The 25,526-nt window shown below is 36.0% G+C and overlaps 1 protein-coding gene across 5 annotated transcripts in view; it reads left to right on the top strand.

Moving 5' to 3' along the window:
• The window catches only part of LRP6 (LDL receptor related protein 6), a 183,552-nt gene that overhangs the window by 82,681 nt on the left and 75,345 nt on the right, over window positions 1–25,526 (top strand). The window lies entirely within an intron of this gene.

Consider the following 25,526-nt stretch of genomic DNA (forward strand, 5'->3'; position numbering starts at 1 on the left):
GTTAGTGAAATGGTTGAAGGGAGTCAAAAAATACAAACTTCCAGTTATAAAATAAGTAAGTCCTGGGGATGTAATACACTGCATTGTGACCATAGTTAATAATACTGTTTTACGTATTTGAAAGTTACTAAAAGAGTAAATCTCAAAGGTTCTCGTCACAAGAAAATGTGTAGTTTGACAACAGACGTTAACTAGACTTGTGATCATTATATGTTACATACCAATATCAAATCATTATGTTGTAAACCTGAAGCTATTATGTTGTATGTCAGTTATACCTCAATTAACAAGAAAAGAAAATTGGAAAATTCACAAATACATGGGGATTAAACAGGATTCTCCTGAACAACCTGTGGTTGAAGGAAAATGTCAGAAGAGAAATCAAAAATATCTGGAGACAAATAAAAATTGAAATACAACCTACCAAAACTTACGGGATGCAGCAAAAGGAAGTTCTAAGAGGGAAGTTCATAGTGCTAAATGCTTACATTTGAAATGAGAAAGATCTCAAACAACCTAACTTTACACCTCAAAGAACTTGATAATGGAGGGCAAACTAAGCCCAAAGTTGCCAGAAAGAAGTGAATAATATATCAGAGTGGAAATAAATGAAATAGAGACTAAAAAGACAATAGAAAAGATCAGTGAAAGCAAGAGCTGTCTTTTTTGAAAGGAGAAACAAAATAGACAAACCTTTAGCTAGACTTAATGAGAAATAGAGAAGACAAAGTCAGGAGGAGACATTCAACTGATACTACATAAATAGAAAGGATCATAAGAGACTACTGTAAACAATTACATGCCATCAAATTGAACAGCCTAGAAGAAATGGATCATGACTGAATCATGAAGAAATAGAAAATTTGAGCAAACCAGTTATTTATAAGGAGATTAAATCAGTAATCAAAAACTTCCCAAAAAACAAAAGTTGAGGACCAGAAGGCTTCACTGGTGAATTCTACCAGACATTTGAAAAAGAATTAGTACCAGTCCTTCTCAAAGTCTCCTGAAAAATAGAAGAGGAGGGAACTCTTACAAACTCATTTTAAGTGGCTAGCATTACCTCAATATCAAAACCAAACAGGAAGCCTACAAGAAAAGAAAATTACAGGCAATATTCCTAATGAGTATAGACGCAAAAATCCTCCACAAAATACTAGCAAACTGAATTCAGCAGCACATTAAAAGGACCATATACCATGATCAAGTGGAGTTTATTCCAGGGATACAAGGATGGTTCAGTATATGCAAATCAATCAATGTGATTCAGCACATTAACAAAATGAAGGATAAAAGAGATGTGATGATCATGTAATCATCTCAATAGGTGCAGAAAAAGCATGTGACAAAATTCAGCATCCGTTCATGATTAACTCTCAACGAAGTGAGTATAGAGGGAACATACCTCAACACAGTGAAAGCTATATATGACAAACCCACAGCTAATATCATATTCAAAAGAGGAAAGCTGAAAGTTTTTCCTCTAAGGTCAAAACAAGACAAGGATGTCCACTCTTGCCACTTTTATTCAGCATAGTACTGGAGGTCCTAGCCAGAGCAGTTAGGCAAGGAAAAGAAGAAAAGTCATCTCAATAAAAAGGAAGAAGTAAAGCTGTATTTGCAGATGATCTGATGTTATATATAGAAAATTCTAGAAACCACCACAAAATTGTTAGAACTAAAAACAAATTCAGTAACATTGCAGGATACAAAATCAGTATACAAAAATCAGCTATGTTCCTGTATGCTAATAATAAACTGTCAGCAAAATTAAGAAAATCTTATTTACTGTATCATCAAAAAGAATAAAATACCTAATATTAAGTTTAACCAAGGAGGTAAAAGACCTGTACACTGAAAGCTATTACACTGATGAAAGAAATTGAAGAAGACACAAATAAATTGAAAGATATTTTATGCTCACAGATTATAAAAATTAATTTGTTAAAACGTCTGTACTACCCAAAGCCATCTACAGATGCAGTGCAATCCATATCCAAGTTCCAGTGGCATTTTTCACAGAAGTAGAACAAACAATTCTAAAATTTGTGTGGAATTACAAAAGACCACAAATAGCCAATGGAATCTTGAGAAAGAATAAAGCTGGAGGCATCACACTTTCTAACTTCAAACTGTATTACAAAGCTATAGTAATCAAAACGGTATGGTATTGGCATAAAAACAGACACATAGATCAGTGGAACAGACTAGAGAGCCCAGAAACAAACCCATGCATAATTGGTCAGTCAATTTATGACAGAGGAGCCAGAATATCCCATGGGGAAAGGATAGTGTTTTCAATAAATGGTTCGGGAAAACTGGATATCCACATGCAAAAGGATGAAACTAGATCCCTATCTTATACCACACACAAAATCAACTCGAAGTGGCATAAAGACTCCAGTATAAGACCTGAAATTATAAAACTTTTAGAAAAGAACAGAGCGTAAGCTCCTTGACATTGGTCTTGGTTATGATTTTTTGTGTGTGTTTGACACCACAAGCAAACAGTATGGAGGCTCCTCAAAAAATGAAAAATATTAATTCCATATGATCCAGTAATCCCACTTCTGGGTATTTATCCAGAGGAAATGAGAACAGGATCCTGAGGAGATACCTGCACTTCCATTTTCATAGTAGCATTATTCACAATATCCAATACATGAAACAATCTAAGTGTCTGTTAGCAGATGAATGGATAAAGAAGATGTGGTATATACACATTCAGTAGAATATTGTTCAGCTGTGAGAAGGAAGGACATCCTGCTGTTTGTGGTAACATGCACGGACCTTGAGGCCATAATGCTCATTGAAATGACCCAGATAGAGGAAGACAGATATTGCATGGTATTACATATATGTGGAATCTTTAAAAAAAAAAAAAGTCAAACTCATAGAAACAGGAGAAAAGTGGCTGTCAGGAGATTGGAGGAAATAGGAAGGAGTTGATGGAAGGGTGTAAACTTTCAGCTATAAGATGAATAAGGTCTGAGGATTTACTATACAGTTGACTCTTGAACAACATGGGTTTGAACTATGCGGGTCCATTTATATGCAGGTTTTTAAAAATAAATATGTACTACAGTACTACATGATTTGTGCTTGGTTGAACCTGCGGATGTGGAACCTCAGATATGGGAGTTACAACTGTAAAGTTATACACAGATGCAGGGGTTTGCACCTTTAATCCCTGTGTTATTCAAGAGTCAGCTGTATAATATTGTGACAATCGTTGATAACACTGTACTGCGTAACTGAAATTTGTTATGAGAGTAGAACTTAAATATTCTAACCAAAAAAAACACCGAAAACACGAAACCCTAAAAAGTAAAACAAACCCCCCCCAAATGTGTGAGATGTGATAAATAACTAGATGAGGGGTATTCTTTCACAATTTATGTGTGTATCATATCATTACTATGTACACTTTATGTATCTTTCAAATTTGTTTGTTAATTATAACTGGAAAAAGCTGAAGAAAAAAGTGAGGAACAGAATAATGTCCTTACATAAAAATCTCCCCAGAAAGATATGATCATAGAACAGATTAAACCTCCATTTTAAAATGCACTATCACTAATTGAGACACCAGTATCACATGTCAAAGACCAACATATATTAAAATTAGAAAGTTCAGAGATGAGATGCCAGAACTGAGGAAAGAATTATAAATAAAAGAAAAAAATCATTTCAGAAAAGCTAGCTAAACTAGAAGGGACAAAAGAGTGAGTAAACAGAAAAGATCTTTAAACAGAAGTTGAAAAGGGGGAAAAATTTAAGGACTAAAAAGAAATGTAAAAAGATGAACAGGATTTGAGAGAAAGTAACAAATATTAAAGATAGGCAAAGAAGAAAAAACACATAGATAAAAAAGACTCTTAGGAAGATAACTTACATAAAGGAATAGGACAAATATGAGGAACTATAATTCAGGAAAAGTTTCTTAAAAGAAGATTTGAAACAACAGATAGAGAACATTATGTACCTGGTAATATAAGCTAAAGCTTATACAAGATATAAGTAAAATCACTCTATAGAAAAAGGAAAATATTCCTTTAAGAATAAAATAAATGACTTTCTAAAAAGAAAAGAAAATTAGATTCACATTAGGCTTTCTCACAGCAACACTCCCTGTCAGAATTAAATGGAATAGTATTTTTAAGATATTGAAAGTAAGAAGGTGTGAGCCAGTGATTTTTCTCCCCAGCAAAAGTGATTTTCCTCATACAAAGCCATAGACAAATTTTATTAACATGCAAGAAATCAAGAAATACTGTTTCCCTGAGTCATTCTGAAAATGGACTAGTGGCTGAGTTTTAGATAATCAAAATGATGAGCGATATAACAAAATAAGGCTTGGTGAAGAGCATTAAACATATAATTAACTTGTTTTAAAACTAAAGGAGGATTAAGATTGAGAGTATGGTATATAATGTCTAGATAATGTAGGTAAAGCACCACTCTAAAAAATAGAGTGAAGGGACTTCCCTGGTGGTCCAGTGGTTAAGATGCCGTGCTTCCACTGCAGGGGGCATGGATTCAATCCCTGGTCGGGGAACTAAGATTCCACATGCCTTGCAGAGCGGGCAAAAAAGAATACATAAATAATAAAATAAAATTTTAAAAATAGAGTGAAAGTTAGAGGTATTATATGCAAAAATTTTGTTCAACTCTTTATAGTGACTACAATGGTGTATTGGTATTAATATTTATAATTTTGGATCAAATAAGTGAGTAATTTTTGGATATATTAATTACATTGCCTTTGAATATGTAGAATTCTTGTTGTGGAAGAAAGGATATATAGATGTAATACTGTGGAGGTTAAGTAAGAGAAATTGATAATTCTGAGTTTTAATTGAAAGGACTGGTGTGAGCTCATTAGTTATTGTATGTTACAAAAATACACAGAAGTATGTATGTTTATTTCTTAACTGTGACCACTGATGAGGACTAGGGAAAACACCACCCAGATTGTATTCTTGGAAAAACATTCCACCTTAAAAGAAATCAAACCTTTCAGGTGAAATGGTTGATTCTATGTCTCTTGCAAGAAACGTCCAAGATGAGCTGGAACATTATGTCATAGTGGATAGCAAGGAAGCTATTACAAGCTACTAGGGTCATTTCATAAAGCCCAGAGAAATAACTTGAAAAGCCTCTCACTGGTCAAAGATTGATAGAAACCCATCAAGTATGTTTAAATCCTTGAGTGCATAATGATACTTTTTTTTTTTTTAAAGGAAGTCACTTTCAGAGGATGACGGAACCAATTCATTACGTTTTTGGTTTTTTTTTTTTTAAATTGATATTTCTTTATTTTTTCAACAAAGATTTACCTTGTCTCACTGTTCTAAATTTTTTTTTTAAGTTTCTTCTTCTTGTTTTTTTAATTCAAACAAAGTCACAAAAATTATAATCATCCTCATCAGTTCACTCAGTCCCATGTAATTAATTTTTTTTCATCTTGATCTTTTGTTAGCACTTTTATGAATTCATCAGTTTTCCATTAGAGTTCTGAAAATGCTTATTCATTCAGTTCAGCAGTATAGTCAGTTACCAGAAACCTGTACTTGTCAGAGTCTTTTTCATGAATTCCTTGAAGATGAAAACCTTTTATAGGAACATTTTTGCAAAAGCATCAGAGTACACCCAGAACTGTCTGTAAATGACAAAAGACTTAAAAATGACCATGGTTAAAGATTTGATGAAAGTTCATAATAATACAATTGACAAGGTAATTTAGTTATTTCTGAGATATACATTTTAAAATAATAGCTAGAATTATGACATAACATTATACCAGAACATATAAAATTTTTAGGAATTTCATGTAATGTCTGAAACATTTATATTAACATATTTCCATACAAATAACCCAAAGAAAGTTTAGTATTCGTTTTTTTTTAATTTTTAAATTTAATTTATTTTTTTATACAGCAGGTTCTTAATAGTCATCAGTTTTATACAAATCAGTGTACACATGTCAATCCCAATTGCCCAATTCATCACACCACCATCCCCGCCCCCCCCCCCCCCCCCCCCGCAGCTTTCCCCCCTTGGCGTCCATACGTTTGTTCTCTACATCTGTGTCTCAACTTCTGTGCTGCAAACCGGAATATCTGTACCATTTTTCTAGGTTCCACATACATGCGTTAATATAAGATATTTGTTTTTCTCTTTCTGACTTCAGTCTGTAAGACAGTCTCTAGATCCATCCACATCTCAACAAATGACCCAATTTCGTTCCTTTTTATGGATGAGTAATATTCCATTGTATATATGTACCACATCTTCTTTATCCATTCGTCTGTTGATGGGCATTTAGGTTGCTTCCGTGACCTGGCTATGGTAAATAGTGCTGCAGTGAACATTGGGGTGCATGTATCTTTTTGAATTATGGTTTTCTCTGGATATATGCCCAGTAGTGGGATTGCTGGATCATATGGTAATTCTCTTTTTAGTTTTTTAAGGAACCTCCATACTGTTCTCCATAGTGGCTGTATCAATTCACATTCCCACCAACAGTGCAAGAGGGTTCCCTTTTCTCCACACCCTCTCCAGCATTTGTTGTTTGTAGATTTTCTGATGATGCCCATTCTAACTGGTGTGAGGTGATACCTCATTGTAGTTTTGATTTGCATTTCTCTAATAATTAGTGATGTTGAGCAGCTTTTCATGTGCTTCTTGGCCATCTGTATGTCTTCTTTGGAGAAATGTCTATTTAGGTCTTCTGACCATTTTTGGATTGGGTTGTTTGTTTTCTTAATATTGAGCTGCATGAGCTGTTTATATATTTTGGAGATTAATCCTTTGTCTGTTGATTTGTTTGCAAATATTTTCTCCCATTCTGAGGGTTGTCTTTTCATCTTGTTTATGGTTTCCTTTGCTGTGCAAAAGTTTTTAAGTTTCATTAGGTCCCCATTTGTTTATTTTTGTTTTTATTTCCATTACTCTAGGAGGTGGATCAAAAAAGATCTTGCTATGATTTATGTCAAAGAGTGTTCTTCCTATGTTTTCTTCTAAGAGTTTTATAGTGTCCGGTCTTACATTTAGGTCTCTAATCCATTTTGAGTTTATTTTTGTGCATGGTGTTAGGGAGCATTCTAATTTCATTCTTTCACATGTAGCTGTCCAGTTTTCCCAGCACCACTTATTGAAGAGGCTGTCTTTTCTCCATTGTATATGCTTGCCTCCTTTGTCATAGATTAGTTGACCATAGGTGCATGGGTTTATCTCTGGGCTTTCTATCTTGTTCCATTGATCTATGTTTTTGATCTATGTTTCTGTTTTTGTGTCAGTACCATATTGTCTTGATTACTGTAGCTTTGTAGTATAGTCTGAAGTCAGGGAGTCTGATTCCTCCAGCTCCGTTTTTTTCTCTCAAGACTGCTTTGGCTATTCGGGGTCTTTTGTGTCTCCATCCAAATTTTAAGATTTTTTTTTCTAGTTCCATAAAAAATGCCATTGGTAATTTGATAGGGATTGCATTGAATCTGTAGATTGCTTTGGGTAGTATAGTCATTTTCACAATATTGATTCTTCCAATCCAAGAACATGGTATATCTCTCCATCTGTTGGTATCATCTTTAATTTCTTTCATCAGTGTCTTATAGTTTTCTGCATACAGGTCTTTAGTCTCCCTAGGTAGGTTTATTCCTAGGTATTTTATTCTTTTTGTTGCAGTGGTGAATGGGAGTGTTTCCTTAATTTCTCTTTCAGATTTTTCATCATTAGTGTATAGGAATGCAAGAGATTTCTGTGCATTAATTTTGTATTCTGCAACTTTACCAAACTCATTGATTAGCTCTAGTAGTTTTCTGGTGGCATCTTTAGGATTCTCTATGTATAGTCTCATGTCATCTGCAAACAGTGATAGCTTTACTTCTTCTTTTCCAATTTGTATTCCTTTTATTTCTTTTTCTTCTCTGATTGCTGTGGCTAGGACTTCCAAAACTGTGTTGAATAATAGTGGTGAGAATGGGCATCCTTGTCTTGTTCCTGATCTTAGAGGAAATGCTTTCAGTTTTTCACCATTGAGAATGATGTTTGCTGTGGGTTTGTCATATATGGCCTTTATTATGTTGAGGTAGGTTCCCTCTATGCCCACTTTCTGGAGAGTTTTTATCACAAATGGGTGTTGAATTTTGTCAAAAGCTTTTTCTGCATCTATTGAGATGATCATATGGTTTTTATTCTTCAGTTTGTTACTATGGTGTATCACATTGATTGATTTGCATATATTGAAGAATCCTTGCATCCCTGGGATAAATCCCACTTGATCGTGGTGTATGATCCTTTTTAATGTGTTGTTGGATTCTGTTTCCTAGTATTTTGTTGAGGATTTTTGCATCTATATTCATCAGTGATATTGGTCTGTAGTTTTCTTTTTTTGTAGTATCTTTGTCTGGTTTTGGTATCAGGGTGATGGTGGCCTCATAGAATGAGTTTAGGAGTGTTCCTTTCTCTGCAATTTTTTGGAAGAGTTTGAGAAGGATGGGTGTTAGCTCTTCTCTAAATGTTTGGTAGAATTCACCTGTGAAGCCATCTGGTGCTGGACTTTTGTGTGTTGGAAGATTTTTAATCACAGTTTCAATTTCTTTACTTGTGATTATTCTTTTCATATTTTCTATTTCTTCCTGGTTCAGTCTTGGAAGGTTATATACCTTTCTAAGAATTTGTCCATTTCTTCCAGGTTGTCCGTTTTATTGCCATGGAGTTGCTTGTAGTAGTCTCTTAGGATGTTTGTATTTCTGCAGTGTCTGTTGTGACTTCTTCTTTTTCATTTCTAATTTTATTGATTCGAGTCCTCTCCCTCTTTTTCTTGATGAGTCTGGCTAATGGTTTATCAATTTTGTTTATCTTCTCAAAGAACCAGCTTTTAGTTTTATTGATCTTTGCTACTGTTTTCTTTGTTTCTATTTCATTTATTTCTGCTCTGATCTTTATGATTTCTTTCCTTCTGCTAACTTTGGGTTGTGTTTGTTCTTCTTTCTCTAGTTCCTTTAGATGTAAGGTTAGATTGTTTATTTGAGATTTTTCTTGTTTCTTGAGGTAGGCTTGTATAGCTATAAACTTCTCTCTTAGAACTGCTTTTGCTGTATCCCATAGGTTTTGGATCCTCGTGTTTTTTTGTCATTTGTCTCCAGGTGTTTTTTGATTTCCTCTTTGATTTCTTCAGTGATCTCTTGGTTATTTAGTAACGTATTGTTTAGCCTCCATGTGTTTGTGTTTTTTACGTTTTTTCCCTGTAATTCATTTCTAATCTCATAGCGTTGTGGTCAGAAAAGATGCTTGATATGATTTCAATTTTCTTAACTTTACTGAGGCTTGATTTGTGACCCAAGATGTGATCTATCCTGGAGAATGTTCCATGCACACTTGAGAAGAAAGTGTAATCTGCTGTTTTTGCATGGAATGTCCTATAAATATCAATTATATCTATCAACTCTGTTGTGTCATTTAAAGCTTCTGTTTCTTTATTTATTTTCATTTTGGATGATCTGTCCATTGGTGTAAGTGAGGTGTTAAAGTTCCCCACTATTGTTGTGTTAGTGTTGATTTCCTCTTTTATAGCTGTTAGCAGTTGCCTTATGTATTGAGGTGCTCCTATGTTGGATGCATACATATTTATAATTGTTATATCTTCTTGGATTGGCCCCTTGATCATTATGTAGTGTCCTTCCTTGTCTCTTGTAACATTCTTTATTTTAAAGTCTATTTTATCTGATATTTTATCTAATATGAGTATTGCTACTCCAGCTTTCTTTTTTTAAAATTTATTTATTTATTTATGGCTGTGTTGGGTCTTCGTTTCTGTGTGAGGGCTTTCTCCAGTCGCGGAGAGCAGGGACCACTCTTCATTGCAGTGCATGGGCCTCTCACTGTCGCGGCCTCTCCCGTTGCAGAGCACAGGCTCCAGACGCGCAGGCTCAGTAGTTGTGGCTCATGGGCTTAATTCCTCAGCGGCATGTGGGATCTTCCCAGACCAGGGCTCGAACCCATGTCCCCTGCATTGGCAGGCAGATTCTTAACCACTGCGCCACCAGGGAAGCCCTCCAGCTTTCTTTTGATTGCCATTTGCATAGACTGTCTTTTTCCATCCCCTCACTTTCAGTCTGTATGTGTCCCTACATCTGAAGTGGGTCTCTTGTAGACAGCATATATGTGGGTCTTGTTTCTGTATCCATTCAGTGAGCCTGTGTCTTTTGGTTGGAGCCTTTAATACATTCCAATTTCAGGTAATTATCGATATGTATGTTCCTGTGACCATTTTCTTAATTGTTTTGGGTTGTTTTTGTAGGTTCTTTTCTTCTTTTGTGTTTCCCACTTAGAGAAGTTCCTTTAGCATTTGTTGTAGAGCTGGTTTGGTGGTGCTGAATTCTCTTAGCTTTTGTTTGTTTGTAAAGCTTTTGATTTCTCCATCAAATCTGAATGAGATCCTTGCTAGGTAGAGTAATCTTGGTTGTAGGTTATTCCCTTTCATCACTTTAAGTATATCATGCCACTCCCTTTTGGCTTGTAACATTTCTGCTGAGAAATCAGCTGTTAACCTTATGGGAGTTCCCTTGTATGTTATTTGTCATTTTTCCCTTGCTGCTTTCAGTAGTTTTTCTTTGTCTTTAATTTTTGCCAATTTGATCACTATGTGTTTCAGCGTGTTTCTCCTGTATGGGACTCTCTGCCCTTCCTGGACTTGGGCGGCTATTTCCTTTCCCATCCTAGAGAAGTTTTCGACTATAATCTCTTCAAATATTTTCTTGGGTCCTTTCTCTCTCTCTCTTCTCCTTCTGGGACCCCTGTAATGCGAATGTTGTTGCGTTTAATGTTGTCCCAGAGGTCTCTTAGGCTGTCTTCATTTCTTTTCATTCTTTTTGCTTTTTTCTGTTCCACAGCAGTGAATTCCACCATTCTGTCTTCCAGGTCACTTATCTGTTCTTCTGCCTCAGTTATTCTGGTATTCATTTCTTCTAGTGTAGTTTTCATTCAGTTATTGTATTGTTCATCTCTGTTTGTTTGTTCTTTAATTCTTCTAGGTCTTTGTTAAACATTTCCTGCATCTTCTCGATCTTTGCCTCCATTCTTTTTCCGAGGTCCTGGATCATCTTCACTATCATTATTCTGAATTCTTTTTCTGGAAGGTTGCCTATCTCCACTTCATTTAGTTGTTTTTCTGGGGTTTTATCTTGTTCCTTCATCTGGTACATAGCCCTCTGCCTTTTCATCTTGTCTATCTTTCTGTGAGTGTGGTTTTTGTTCCACAGGCTGCAGGATTGTAGTTCTTCTTGATTCTGCTGTCTGCCTTCTGGTGGATGATGCTATCTAAGAGGCTTGTGCAAGCTTCCTGATGGGAGGGACTGGTGGTGGGTAGAGCTGACTGTTGCTCTGGTGGGCAGAGCTCAGTAAAACTTTAATCTGCTTGACTGCTGATGGGTGGGGCTGGGTTCCCTCCCTGTTGGTTGTTTTGCCTGAGGCAACCCAACACTGGAGCCTACCTGGGCTCTTTGGTGGGGCTAATGACAGACTCTGGGAGGGCTCACGCCAAGGAGTACTTCCCAGAACTTCTGCTGCCATTGTCCTTGTCCCCACGGTGAGACACAGCCACTCCCCGCCTCTTCAGGAGACCCTCCAACACTAGCAGGTAGGTCTGGTTCAGTCTCCCCTGGGGTCACTTCTCCTTTCCCTGGGTCCCGAAGCACACACTACTTTGTGTGTGCTCTCCAAGAGTAGAGTCTCTGTTTCCCCAGTCCTGTTCAAATCCCACTGGGCTTCAAAGTCTGATTCTCTAGGAATTCCTCCTCCCGTTGCCGGACCCCCAGGTTGGGAAGCCTGACGTGGGGCTCAGAACCTTCACTCCAGTGGGTGGACTTCTGTGCTATAAGTGTTCTCCAATCTGTGAGTCACCCACCCAGCAGTTATGGGATTTGATTTTACTATGATTGCGCCCTTCCTACCGTCTCATTGTGTCTTATCCTTTGTCTTTTTATGTGGGGTATCTTTTTTGGTGAGTTCTAGTGTCTTCCTGTCTATGACTGTCCAGCAGCTAGTTGTGATTCTGGTGTTCTCACAAGAGGGAGTGAGCGCACATCCTTCTACTCCGCCATCTTGGTTCCTAGTCCCCAGTTCATTACTTTGAATGTTGGTAATAAAAAGAACGAAGCAATTTATCTTCCCTTTCATATATGAATCTACCAGTAGCTAACAAAGTAGTAGATATGAGAAAGCTATTCCAGCTAATAAATGAAAGAAATAATATAATTAGAATATCAGCATTTTATAACTTCCAGTGAACTATTAGATCTAGGCATTGAACATCAATGGCTGCCAACATCACAAGGAAAAGAACAGACACTGCCACCTGAAGGAAGAAAAGAGCATCCTCTCTTATTTTGCCAAAAGGATCAATTCATCAGGAATCTGAACAAACTTGGAATTTGCAGGAAATTTGTGGGAGAAATAAAGGACAGAGAAACATTGAACTGCACCCTGAGTATGCATCAGCAGATTCAGACACACAGGTCACACATCCCAGGTCCTTGAACAGATACACTGCAAAGAATGATGAGGGAACCTATAGATTAGAACAGACTTAGAAAAGAAACTTACGGTTACTAAAGGCAAAGGGCGGGGGTAAGGATAAATTAGGAGTTTGGGATTAAAATATACATATTACTATATATAAAATAGATAACCAACAACGACCTACTGTATAGCACAGGGAACTATACTCAATATTTTGTAATAACCTATGATAGGAAAGAATCTTAAGATATATATAAAACTGAATCACTTTGCTGTACACCTGAAACTAACACAGCATTTTAAATCAACTGTATTTATATTTCATTTTAAAAAGAGACTGAAAAGACAGTGTGAGTGGAGGGATGAATAGGCACAGAGGATTTACGTTCAAGACGGTGAAAATACTTTGTATGAAACTATAATGATATGTACATTACTCCAGACCCATAGAATGTACACCACCAAGAGTAATCTTTAAGGGTAAACTGTGGACTTTGGGTATGATGACTTTGCACTTGATTTCAAGGCTTCCCATAAAGCCAGAGTAGTTAAAACAATGAGGTACTAAATCTGAGCATAGATAGGTATCAGTGGAACAAAATTGGGTTCAGAAACTAGTGTACTAGTGTATGTATGGTTAGTTGACTTTAACATATGTATCAAGGATGTAAATATGCTCTTTTAACCTGCCTTGACAGACACTGAAGAAAAATAATAAACTTTAAAAACTGGGAGGAACATAAAAGCCCTTTCTGTGAAAAAATTTAAATTCCTGAGTAGTAGAGTCAGGTTTTCAAGTTAAGCTTATTAAAGTTATTATTAAGGTTATTAAAGAATGCTTTGGTTTGTTCCTGTTCAGCAGCAACTGGAAATGTGAGGAATGGTTGGAGGCAAGTGTAGAGAGATGGCTAGGAGCCAGATCCCGCCGGGTCTAGTATTCTAAGATGTGGCATTTGAATTTTAGCCTGAAGTTATTGAGAGTCATTGGAAATTTTCAAGTAGCAAATTGACGCGATGGATTTGTCTTTGAAATACCTTTGGTAGTTGTGTAGAAAATGGTTTGAAGCCTAGTTATTTCACTTCCATAAGTCTTCCAATTAATCGTCATTGTTCTCCAGTAAAGTACAGACTCTTCACTATAACTTACATGATCTAATTTATGTACCTCGTTTTAGACAAGTATTCTCACCGCTTCCTCCCTTGCCTACCATGCCCCAATCCTAACAAACCACTTGCGGCTCCCTGATGGTGTCTATGATGACTCCTAGGTTTCTGCTTTTAATGGCTGGTTTGATGGAAGTGCCATTCAGTGAGATAGAAGATTCAAGAAAGGAGGATATATTCTTTTTCTTTCTTTACTTCTTTCTTTCTTTTTTTGATGTAGAAAGAGAATGAGATTGAATTCAGCTTTGGACATGTTTGCGTTTGCATTTGAGTTGCTTACGGAAAACTATGGTGATAAAGTCTGGGGAGCTTTAGATATATGAGCCTGCAGCTCAGCAGAGTGGTCTCAGAGGGAGATTTAGATTTATAGCCATTATCAAGTTAATGGTTATTAAAGCCATGGACTATAAACATAGGGGAATTTTACATCAGTGCTAGAGACTTAGGCAAAGATAACAACCACATACCAGAAACCTTGAAGAATTTCTTCAAGACTGAAGGATGTCCCAGTCTGACTGAGCTGTTGCGTGATCAGCCATCCTTGTTTGCCTGGTTCCAGGAACTCCCTCAGACCCAGGCAAATCAACATGGTTGGTCACCTACCGAGTTTGTGAAGAATCTGCTTCCCAGAGAAGCAAATTGAAGAGATTTACCCACATAAACAGTAATAACCACAACTCTAGAGAAGGAGGGCTGAAGGTGAGGGTGATGAGAGGGAGGTAGGATAAGGTGGAAGGTAGGCCTCATCTGGATTCTGTTAGCACCTCTGGGAAATATACCAGGCACTAAAGGACACGTACCTTATGACAAGCATACTTGACATGATTGAGCATCTTAGGCAAACATCAGAGATGTAGTTAAAGCTGGCTCTGAATGAGTACAGTGGTGCCAGAGAATAAGCAGGGTCATGATATCAGCAGACTTCTTGGTGCTACCAGAAACATGCAAAAGAAACAGGAATATGCTGCTATTATTGCTAGCTTCAGATCCCACCGCCCTGTCCTCTGCACAGTATAATTTGATTTCCAAATTAAAATGAAGTTGTGATAAATCAGAAATTTATTTGCCTTCTCCCTTCTTGATCTGAAAGCTTGGACCAAGAATTTTCAGGCTACAACAGAATTAATCTCAACTTCCAATAATGTACAGTCTTCCCTCTGAAAGCCCTCCCTCCCTGTTAGAAAACAACAACAGGGCACATGAGAAGAAACTACAGTTCAAATGAATGATCCATGTTAAAGAATCAGAACAATGTCTTGCTGTAATTTCCTGTAAAATGCAGGAGAAAAAGTTATAGAAGTTCAAGAAGACACAGCATGTATGAAAACAGAGTAAATAGTATGAAAGAATGCATTCAAGACTGGTGAAGACAGAATGGTAATAAAGAGCATGATTGTTCAATTTAAAAGTTTAAGCAGCATCAACCAGATAAATGACTGAAAAAAAAATAAGTGAAATGGAAGGTAACCTTGAGAAATTGTCCCACAAATTGTAGAAGTAGGGATGAAAACAATGGAATAAAAAGATCTGAGAAATGGAGGTTGATCTAGGAGTTGTTCTGTTACTGCAACAGGAAGACATTATTATTAGATATGCAAGGAGTCAAAATATGCCATTTATATCACTCTTTCTGAAAAAGTTACTTGCTACACTTCAGAAGACTGATAGAGATGAAGTACAATGTAGAGCTCAAGAGTGAGGATATCAGATAATTAAATATTTGTGAAGAATGAAACCAGTTAAACATGGAGTTAAATCTAGTAATTACTGTTAATGTACTTTTAAAACTTAATGTAACTGTGAGATATTTTGATCTCTCAAATAAAAATGGTAAAATGAAAGCACGTAATAGAGATCTAAAATTCCAGGTTTCATCAATTAAAAAATGAGACATGGTAGGGACTTCCCTGGTGGCGCAGTGGTTAAGAATCCGCCTGCCAATGCAGGGGATGCTGGTTCAAACCCTGGTCTGGGAAGATCCGACATGCCGCGGAGCAACTAGGCCCATGCGCCACAACTACTGAGCCTGCGCTCTAGAGCCTGTGAGCCACAACTACTGAAGCCCGTGTGCCTAGAGCCCATGCTCTGCAACAAGGGAAGCCACCACAGTGAGAAGCCCGCGCACCGCAATGAAGAGTAGCCCTGCTCGCTGCAACTAGAGAAAGCCTGCGCGCAGCAACGAAGACCCAGTGCAGCCATAAATAAATAAGTAAGTAAGTAAATAAATAAATAAGTAAATTTATTTAAAAAAAAAGAGAGATGGTAGTGGGATGGTTAGATGAGGAAGAAGAGCATGTTAACTTCTTACCTTACACATGGGAGCGTCAGTAGATACTGTCTTACTCTTAAGTTTATTGTCTAAAGTAGGATCACATATGATTTTAAAACATAAAGATAATAAAATTGAATAAAACAGTTTGTATAGCCTCCAAATCCCTAGAGACATTTTAAAAAGCATGTAAATCCAGCCTAGTAGGAAAAGTCCATGAAAAAATGGAGAGGTAGAGTATAAGGAAGAATAAAAAATGGAAGTTATAAGAAAAGAGTAAGGGTCAAACAGCTATGCTGTTAGATATAAATGGAAGAAATAATCTGAATGTTGAATAATATTTTTTATGAACTTCCCTTTTGTGAAATATTTAAGTTGTAATTTTTTTACTTGTATAAATACTGATGGAATAAAGAGGAGCCTATATGAATCTACATCTTTGATTATATCTTTAGAATTCATTACAAGAAGTAGGATTTGTATGTCAAGGTTCAGAGTTTTAAGGCCATCTTTTTTTTTTAATAATGGAATGATTTTATTAATTTCCACTGTCACACACAGTGTATTTCTGCATATCTAATCTACCATTTTTTTTACATTAAGTTTAGCTAAGAAAAGATAATTTCATCCTTTTTGAAATTTAAAAATATATTTTATTTGTATTTGAGTTTTTTTCTTTACTAGTGAGAGTGAATATTTTCCATAGTATTAATTATAGTGGATTCTCATTATTCACGGTAGTTAATTTTATAAAGTTGTTGTGAACATGGAAATATAGTGAGCCCTGAACCATTGCTCCAAGGAGAAATACAGAATTAGTTTCCTGCTAGACTGTTGTCAAAAAATTTTCATCAACTGATCATTACATAATTTTTTAAATATATGTTTATGTTTAAAGACACCCTATTTAATATATAATGTTGAATGTTGGCAATTTGGGTTTTAAAATTATAGCACAGCCATTCAATGCAGTGTTATATAGCCTTTAAAATTAATGTGAAAGCAATATTTAATAATATGTTGAAAATCTTTACATTGTGAAATGAAGATGGGGCATTATGATGCAGTAAATGCTGTGCATTTACAAAAATTCACTTTTGTAAAAAAATACAGTCAGATATTGTTTAAACAAGATGAGAGGGTGAGTTGGAGTCTTTCAAAATACATAAATTAACCATTTTTTCTCAGGGCATATTAACAGTTACTAAGATGCAACAAGAACCTTGGGACCTGCTGCATATATACCCAGTGAAGAAGCTCAGTAATTATAGGTGGTAAATGCTCTTTATTCCTGGTTTGGTGCAGGCGCCTCAATTGTTTCTTGGTTTGGCTCAGCTGTTTTCCTTCGTACTGTTGGGGGCTACGATTTAGAACTAATGAATTTTTACCAAATTATTAATTCTAAATTCCATTGGTTAGTTGGTTTCCTGTTATGTCTTAGTTATTTGGTTTCATGCTGTACCTTATCTTTTTATAAAAGAAACCAGGTTTTCCATTCCTTGATCATTGGAAATTGCTTGTATTTGTGTATATACATGTACATATTGTACACATGCACATAATAAAGGACTAGAAAGATGTACTTTCTATTTCCACATTTTTTATAGTCAACATATGTGTATTCTTTATATTATCAGGAGAAAATAATTACTTTGGAAAAAGTAAATACCAGATTTTGCCGACATGGTTTAGGTCCCTTCATGCTTCTCTTTTGCCTCTACTCCAGATACATTATTAACTTTACTTCAGTCTATCCTGCCTGTAATCTTCTTGAATACAGTGTAGCTCTGTCTTCCTTCACATGAGGCTCAGATATTTAAGACACTATTCAAGTTAATTGCCCATTTTTAAATTGGGTTATTTTATTATTGAATTGTAAGAATTTTATGTATTCTAGATACAAGTTCTTCATTGGATATATTATTTAGAAATAAAGTTCAAACTATTAGTTTTTTCTTTTGTTAAAGGTGGTTTTTATGTACTAAGAAATCTTTGCCTAACCCAAAGTCACAAAGATTGACACATGTTTTCTTCTAAGAGTTTTATTGTTTTAATTCCTAACATTTAGATCTATGATCCATTTTGTGTATGATGTCTTACACTCTTTTATTAATTTATTTCCAAGTATTTAGGGTTTTTTATGGTGTTGTGAATGAATTATTTAATAAATTTCAATTTTTCTGTTTTCTCAGCACCATTTATTAAAGAAATTGTCTTTTCTCCATTGGATATTCTTGACTCCCTTGTTAAATATTAGTTGACTATATCACTTTTTGTATTTTTCATTGCTAGTCTGTAGAAATCAATTTATTTCTGTATATTGATCTTGTATCCTGCAACCTTGTTGAATTAATTACATCTGTGAGGTTTTTTTCTTTTAAATTCTTTAGTATTCTCTGCATACAGAATCGTGTCATCTGTGAATAATGACAGTTTTACTTCTTCCTTTCCCATCTGGATGCCTTTTATTCTTACTTGATAGTACTCACTAGGTCTTAGGCTGAATAGAAGACATCCTTGCCTTGTTCATGATCTTTGGGGGAAATCATTAAAAATTTTTTTTTCTTTTTTTGCCATTGAGCAGGATCTTAGCTATAGGTTTTCTGTAGAGACCTTTTAATCAGGTTTAGGAAGTTCTCATCTATTCCTAGTATCTTCAGTTTTTACCATGATTGCGTATTGGATTTTGTCCAGTACTTTTTCTGCATCTGTTGAGATGATCATGGGGTTTTGTTTTTTATACACATGGTGAATTTCATTAATTGATTTTCAGTTGTTTAACCAATCTTGCTTTCTTGGAATAAATCTCACTTGGTCATGTTTTAGAATCCTTTTTATTTTTATTTATTTCTTTTTTAAAAAATAATATTTTTAAAAATTTATTTTATTTATTTATTTTTGGCTGCGTTGGGTCTTTGTTGCTGCACATGGGCTTTCTCCAGTTGTGGCGAGCGGAGGCTACTCTTCACTGCTGTACGCAGGCTTCTCATTGTGGTGGCTTCTCTTGCGGAGCATGGGCTCTAGGCGTGTGGGCTTCAGTAGTTGTGGCATGTGGGCTCAGTAGTTGTGGCTTGCGGGCTCTAAAGCGCGGGCTCAGTAGTTGTGGCTCACGGGCTTAGTTGCTCCACGGCATGTGGGATATTCCCGGACCAGGGCTTGAACCTGTGTCCCCTGCATTGGCAGGTGGATTCTTAACCACTGTGCCACCAGGGAAGCCGTAGAATCCTTTTTAGATGTTTCTAGATTCAGTTTGCTAATATTCTGTTGAGGATTTTTATGTGTTTATTCATGAGAAATTGGTCTGTAGTTTATTTTCCTTGTGCTGTCTGGCTGGTTCGTATCAGTGTAATACGAGCCTCATAGAATGAGTTGGGAAGTGTTCCCTCTTCGTCTATTTTCTGGAAGAGTATGTGATGGATTGATATTATTTCTTCTGCAAATATTTAATAGGAGTCATTAATGAAGCTATCTGGGCCTGGGGATTTCTTTATGGAAAGATTTTAAATTATTAAGTCAATTTCTTTAATTGTTCTAGGTCTTTACATTTAATTTCTTCTTGAGTGAGTTTTGGTAATTTGTTTGTTTCTAGGAATGTTTCCATTTCATCTAAGTTTTCCATTTTGTTGGCATAAAATTGTTCATGGTATCTTATAATCCTTTTAATTTCTAAGGTCAGTAGTGATGTCCCTCTTTTATTCATAATTTTATTCACAAGTGTCCCAATTTCTTTTCTTTGTCAGTCTAGTTAAAGGCTTGTCAACTTTGTCAGTCTTTTAATAGAACCCACATTTGGTTTTATTTATTTTTTTTCTGTATTGTTTTTTCTGTTTTATATTTCATTTGATTTCCACCCTAATATTTAAAAATTTTCTTGCTTTAGATTTAGTTTGCATCTTTCCCCCCCCCTAGTTTCTTAAGGTTGAAGCTTAGATTATAGATTTGAAGTCTATCTTCTTCTTTTTTTCTTTAATATTTATTTATTTATTTGCTGCATCAGGTCTTAGTTTGCGGCACGCAGGTCTTTCGTTGTGGTGTGTGGGCCCTTCACTTCGTTGTGGTGTGTGCAAGGGCTTCTCTCTAGTTGTGGCACACGGGCTTAGTTGCCCCGCTGCATGTGGGATCTTAGTTCCCTGACCAGGGATAGAACCGGTGTCCCTGCATTGCAAGACAGATTCTTAACCACTGGACCACGAGGGAAGTCCCTATCTTCTTTTCTAATGCAGGCATTTAGGGATAAATTTATAGAATTTACCCTAAGCACTGCTCTGGCTGGTAACGTCCCACAAATTTTTATATGTTGTATTTTCATTCTCTTTTAGCTCAAAATATTTTTTTAAAATTTATTGGGATTTCTTCTTTGACCCATTGCTTACTTAGAAGACATTGAGGGAGGATTTAGAAAAATTTAACAATGAGAAAATTCTCACTGTGGATTTCCCGAATTTTTCTGTTCTTGGTATTCAGTGTGCTCAGAGAATACACTTTGTATGACTTCAGTCTTTTAAAATTAATTGATACTTGTCCTAATGTTCGAATTTCCATATCCTTTTTTTTTTAAAGTATTTATTTATTTATTTATGGCTGTGTTGGGTCTTCGTTTCTGTGCGAGGGCTTTCTCTAGTTGTGGCGAGCAGGGGCCACTCTTCATCGCGGTGTGCGGGCCTCTCACTATCGCGGCCTCTCCTGTTGCGGAGCACAGGCTCTGGACGCGCAGGCTCAGTAATTGTGGCTCACGGGCCCAGCTGCTCCGTGGCACGTGGGATCTTCCCAGACTAGGACCTGAACCCGTGTCCCCTGCATTGGCAGGCAGACTCTCAACCACTGTGCCACCAGGGAAGCCCGAATTTCCATATCCTTTATGATTTCCTGTCTAGTTGTCCTACCTTTTAATGAGAATAGGATTTTGAGATCTCAGACTGTTATTGTTGAATTGTCTGTTTCTTCCTTCAGTTCTGTCAGGTTTTGCTTCATTTGTTTGGGGCTCTGTTTTTATTTGTGTATGTTTATAATTGTTATATCTTCCTGATGATTTGACTTTTTGTTTCAACGAATTTGGATCTTTGGATATAAAGGGTGTCTCTTGTAGACAGCCTACAGTTGAGTCTTGTTTTGTTTTACCCAGTCTAACAACCTTTGCCCTATATATATGGTTTCTTTTTACAAAGAAAAACTGTATATATTTAAGATGTTCAACCTTTTGTCTTTTAATTGGGGTGCTTAATCTATTTACATTTAATGTTGTTAATAATATGGTTGAGTTTACATCTGACATTTTTATTTTATTTTTTTTTCATGTCTGTCTTTTTTTGTTCCTTTGGTTCTTCTGCCTTCTTTTGTATTAAGTAGATATTTTTTAGTGTATCGTTTTAATTCCTTTCATGTTTTTAAACAGTATTTTGGAGAATAAAATATTCTTAGTGATTGTTCTAGGGATTGCAGTATTCCTTTTGTCAAAATCTGTATTATGGTAAAATACTAAGTTAATTCCTGTAAATTATAGAAATTTTAGTTTAGTATATCTCCATTCCCTCTCCCCTCCTTTGTACTATTAGTGTCATTTATATTACATTTCTATTATAACCAATGGAATGTTATAATTATCACTTTATACAATCTTAGGTGTTTTTAAAAGGTTAAAGGAGAAAAAGAGAAAACATTATTCATAGAGTCTTTTGTATTAACCTACATATATGCCGTTTCAGTTACCCTGTAATTCTTCCTGAGGGTTTGAGTTACTATTGGGTGTCATTTCTTTGCTCCAAATTAGTTCTGTTCTCTTCCCTGTCCTTTGAGCTTCAAATCTTTATTTTTAAAATATCTATTTTTCTGTTTCTTTTTGATCTTCAAAAATTCCTCCTTAGGGATGTAATGTACAACATGATGACTGTAGTTAATTAACACTGCTGGATGATACATAGAAAAGTTACAGGAGAGTTAATCCTAAGAGTTCTCATCCCATGGAGAAAATTTTTTTTCTTTCTATTATATCTGTATGAGATGATGGATGTTAGCTGAATTTATGTGGTAATCATTTCACAATATCTCTAACTCACACCATGCTGTACATTGTACTGTGTGATATATGTCAATTATTTCTTAATAAAACGGGAAAAAAAAATCATGAAAAAAGAAAAAAAATTCCTTCTTTTCACTGGCTCTTTCTGTTTCCTTATCTGTTGTGTTTATTCACTCTTGTGTTTGTGTTATTTCTAGTTGATAATTCATTTCTTAAGTGACTTATTCTTATACTTCTAATTCTTTCATTAGTTATGTCACCTCAGTTTTGAGGTTTTAAATTGTAATTTGTGTTATTCTTTTACGGCTAGTATATGATTTTAAATCATTTTAGGTTATTTTGTAATAGGTTGTAAACTATTTGTTTTAGGACCATACTTTTCTGGCATATTTTATTATCTTTAGGGATGTTATTTTCCTTATTCTTTTTTTTGTTTTTAATATTAACTTTTTTAATGGACTTGATCTTTATTTATTCATTTTGTTTTTAAAATTTATTTATTTATTTATTTTTGGCTGTGTTGGGTCTTCGTTTCTGTGCGAGGGCTTTCTCTAGTTGCAGCGAGCGGGGGCCACTCTTCATCGTTGTGCGTGGGCCTGTCACTATCGCGGCCTCTCTTGTTGCGGAGCTCAGGCTCAGTAGTTGTGACTCACGGACCCAGTTGCTCCGTGGCATGTGGGATCTTCCCACACCAGGGCTGAAACCTGTGTCCCCTGCATTGGCAGGCAGATTCTCAACTGCTGTGCCACCAGGGAAGCCCCTTAATTTATTTTTAAATTTTCACATGAAATTGTTTTTCTGGAACTTGTTGAAGAAGGCAGAGTTTATCATAACTTTTGTAACTTCACAGAACTCTCGAGTGTGTGTGTGTTTAAAAAATTAGCAGCTTGCTTTCTGAGATTTCCTGGCTCTGTTTCCTTCTCCCACTTTTTTCTGTACCTTAGTTTTCCATTATCTCTCTTGTACTATCATCCTCACTTTCATTCTACTCCCAGTAGTGTATGGTCAGTATGGGCCTTTGTCTGGAAGGGAGCTCTGTTGGATCAGTTGGAGAGTTCACTGTAGATTAAAGTGCGCCAGTCCCTTCAGTACCAACCATCCACTCTTCGCATTCTCCGAGTGGACGGAACCAGTCCTCGGCAGCTGCTGTTCTCAGATTGGTTTCCCTGCCTTTCCATTGCTGTCTATTTTGTGTGTTCTCCTGTTCCTGGATCTGCTGAATGCCCTCTTTTTTCCTTCCGATTCCTCCTGCAGAAGTGCTGATGCCAATGAGATCTTATGGCTGTTGGTCGTTTTCCTTTTTGTGTCTTGGGTTTTGTGGTAGTACCTTTTCGTCTAGCTTTGTTGTAAATGCTGTCCAAGGGTTTTTTGGTTTTGCTACCTAGTTGTTCTGTTTTCATGTGGAAGACTTGTAGAGATTTTTCAAACACTGTACCACTACCACTGTTGTCATCTTTTTCGGTGTTATAAAAACCTCACTGTGATGTGGAGAAGCTCTCTTCCAAGGTTAGGTTCAGATGTCAGAATTCATGACAGTAGTGCTTTGGTGTGACTAAGTAGATTTATTACCCACACAGGTGGGGAGTTCTGAGTTGGGGGAAGAGGACAACTTTCTGGGAAGAGGTCCAGAAACAGAAAGTGAATACAAGTGCACAGGTGTTTTATAAAGGATAAGTCTGGTTGGTGCAGAATTTGAAAGAGGCACCTGCCAGGCGTGGAATCTGAAAGAGGTAGCGAGTGCACTCCTGTACTTGGCGGTACTGGTGAGAGTGAGCCCTCAGGAAATGACAGACAGAGGGAGGAGTTGATGCTCAGAGGTTGCCAGCACTAAAGCAAAACATCAGTAGGGGTCTCGGTTTCTCTCTTTTGGTCTCTGTAGAAGAGATCAGTTTTTCAAGTCCTGTTTTGGTTGTGGCATACTACTGAAGGACTGGGCTTTGACCTTGCCAGCCACATTTGTTCTCAGTATCCGTGATCAACTCCTCCTTGAAGTAACCCGAGTTTCCGGGGGGGTAATCCCAACCAGAGGGAAGAAAGGTGAAGACTATGTTCACTTATCTGCAGTTTCAGAGCAAGTCACCATTTGCTGGACAAATCGGTAAGTCACCAAAGAATATGACAAGAATGAGTGATAGCCTTCTTAGCTCTGCTTTTTGTACAGTTCTGTTAATTACATATTTCATTTAAGATATTTAATTTTATCAGGCATTCACTGAGTGTCTAATAAGTCCACCTAATTTGTACATATTGTCATTTTGTATTGTGTGAGATCCTGTTAATATAAATAAGCCAGAGTCTAGTATTTACTTGATTCTAATAAGCTACTGATTTTAAGAGCTTTTTATTTTGACTTACAAACCAGCCCATGAAATGTTCACTTCAGTTGTAAAATATTATCCCTATGTCAGAAATATTAAAATATTGAAAACATACATCCTAAAATTGAGGAGTCATTTATGAAATGTTTATTAAGTACCAATCATAATGCTTAAATGCTTTTGCATATATTATCATTTAGTCTTCACAGTAACTCAGTGTGGTTAGGTTATTATCTTCCAATAACAGATGAGGAAAACAAAGCTTGTGGAAATAAGTAGTGTAAGTACAGGGGGACATTTGAACTCGGCTCTGTCTCATTTCTTTTCAGTATATAAGTGCTTTCAGTCAATATGTAAACTGAGCATATCTTTTAGGGAGGGGTTCTGTTTTTCCTATCTGTTTATTCTGCTGTGTTAAATTCATCAGGGTGAATTGTAACTTTTTATTTAATAATATACAAAGGACTTAGAAGACTTTTTTCTCCACAGAGTTTTTCAAAGATCTGGTTATATAATTTGTGATTCTTTAAGATGGTTAATGAAAACCTAAGTAATTTCATCTTTCCTGTTATTTATTTTTCAGTCATGTTACTTGACTTTCTTGGCAGCTTCTCAGAACTCTCTCTTTATGTCTTACCATAATGAATTTTGGAAAACGTCAGTGTGAAATATGCAGGCCTATTTAAATTTGAACTTAAACTATGATATCACTCCTATAATAGCATAATCATTTTAGTAAACTTAATAAAGCAGTTCATTTAAAAACTGGAAGAAACCACTTCAGAAGTAGTCATTGTGACCGTTCTTATTGGGAAATGAGAGGGAAAGTAATCTGCTAGGGAAGCGAGAATTTAAAAAGAGGAGAAAATTGTGGTGATGTGGGCTGGCCTAGGTATGAGGTTTTAAAATAGAAAGTTTGATAAACTAGTCATGCTAATCTTGTATACAGTTATTTAAAAATCTGGCTCAGATTTAAAACATCTTAGGCTAGGACCATTCCATGTACAATAACAGATGCTAATTCTGCTTAGATGAAAATTATCTTACTGCTCTTAAATTTAATTTAGAATACCTGTGATCTGTTAGGTGTTAGAGATCAGATAACCTCAGGGACCTAAAAACTGGATTATCTGTCAGTGTGTTATCCTTTATTTCTTTTTAGTTGCTTACATTTTCCTCTTTCTCTCCTAGCTGAGCAATTTATGAAAATATTAGATTTGATATTATGAAAATATCA

This window comes from Balaenoptera physalus (genome assembly GCF_965194825.1).
Source record: "Balaenoptera physalus genome assembly, chromosome: 13".
Lineage (NCBI taxonomy): Eukaryota > Metazoa > Chordata > Mammalia > Artiodactyla > Balaenopteridae > Balaenoptera > Balaenoptera physalus.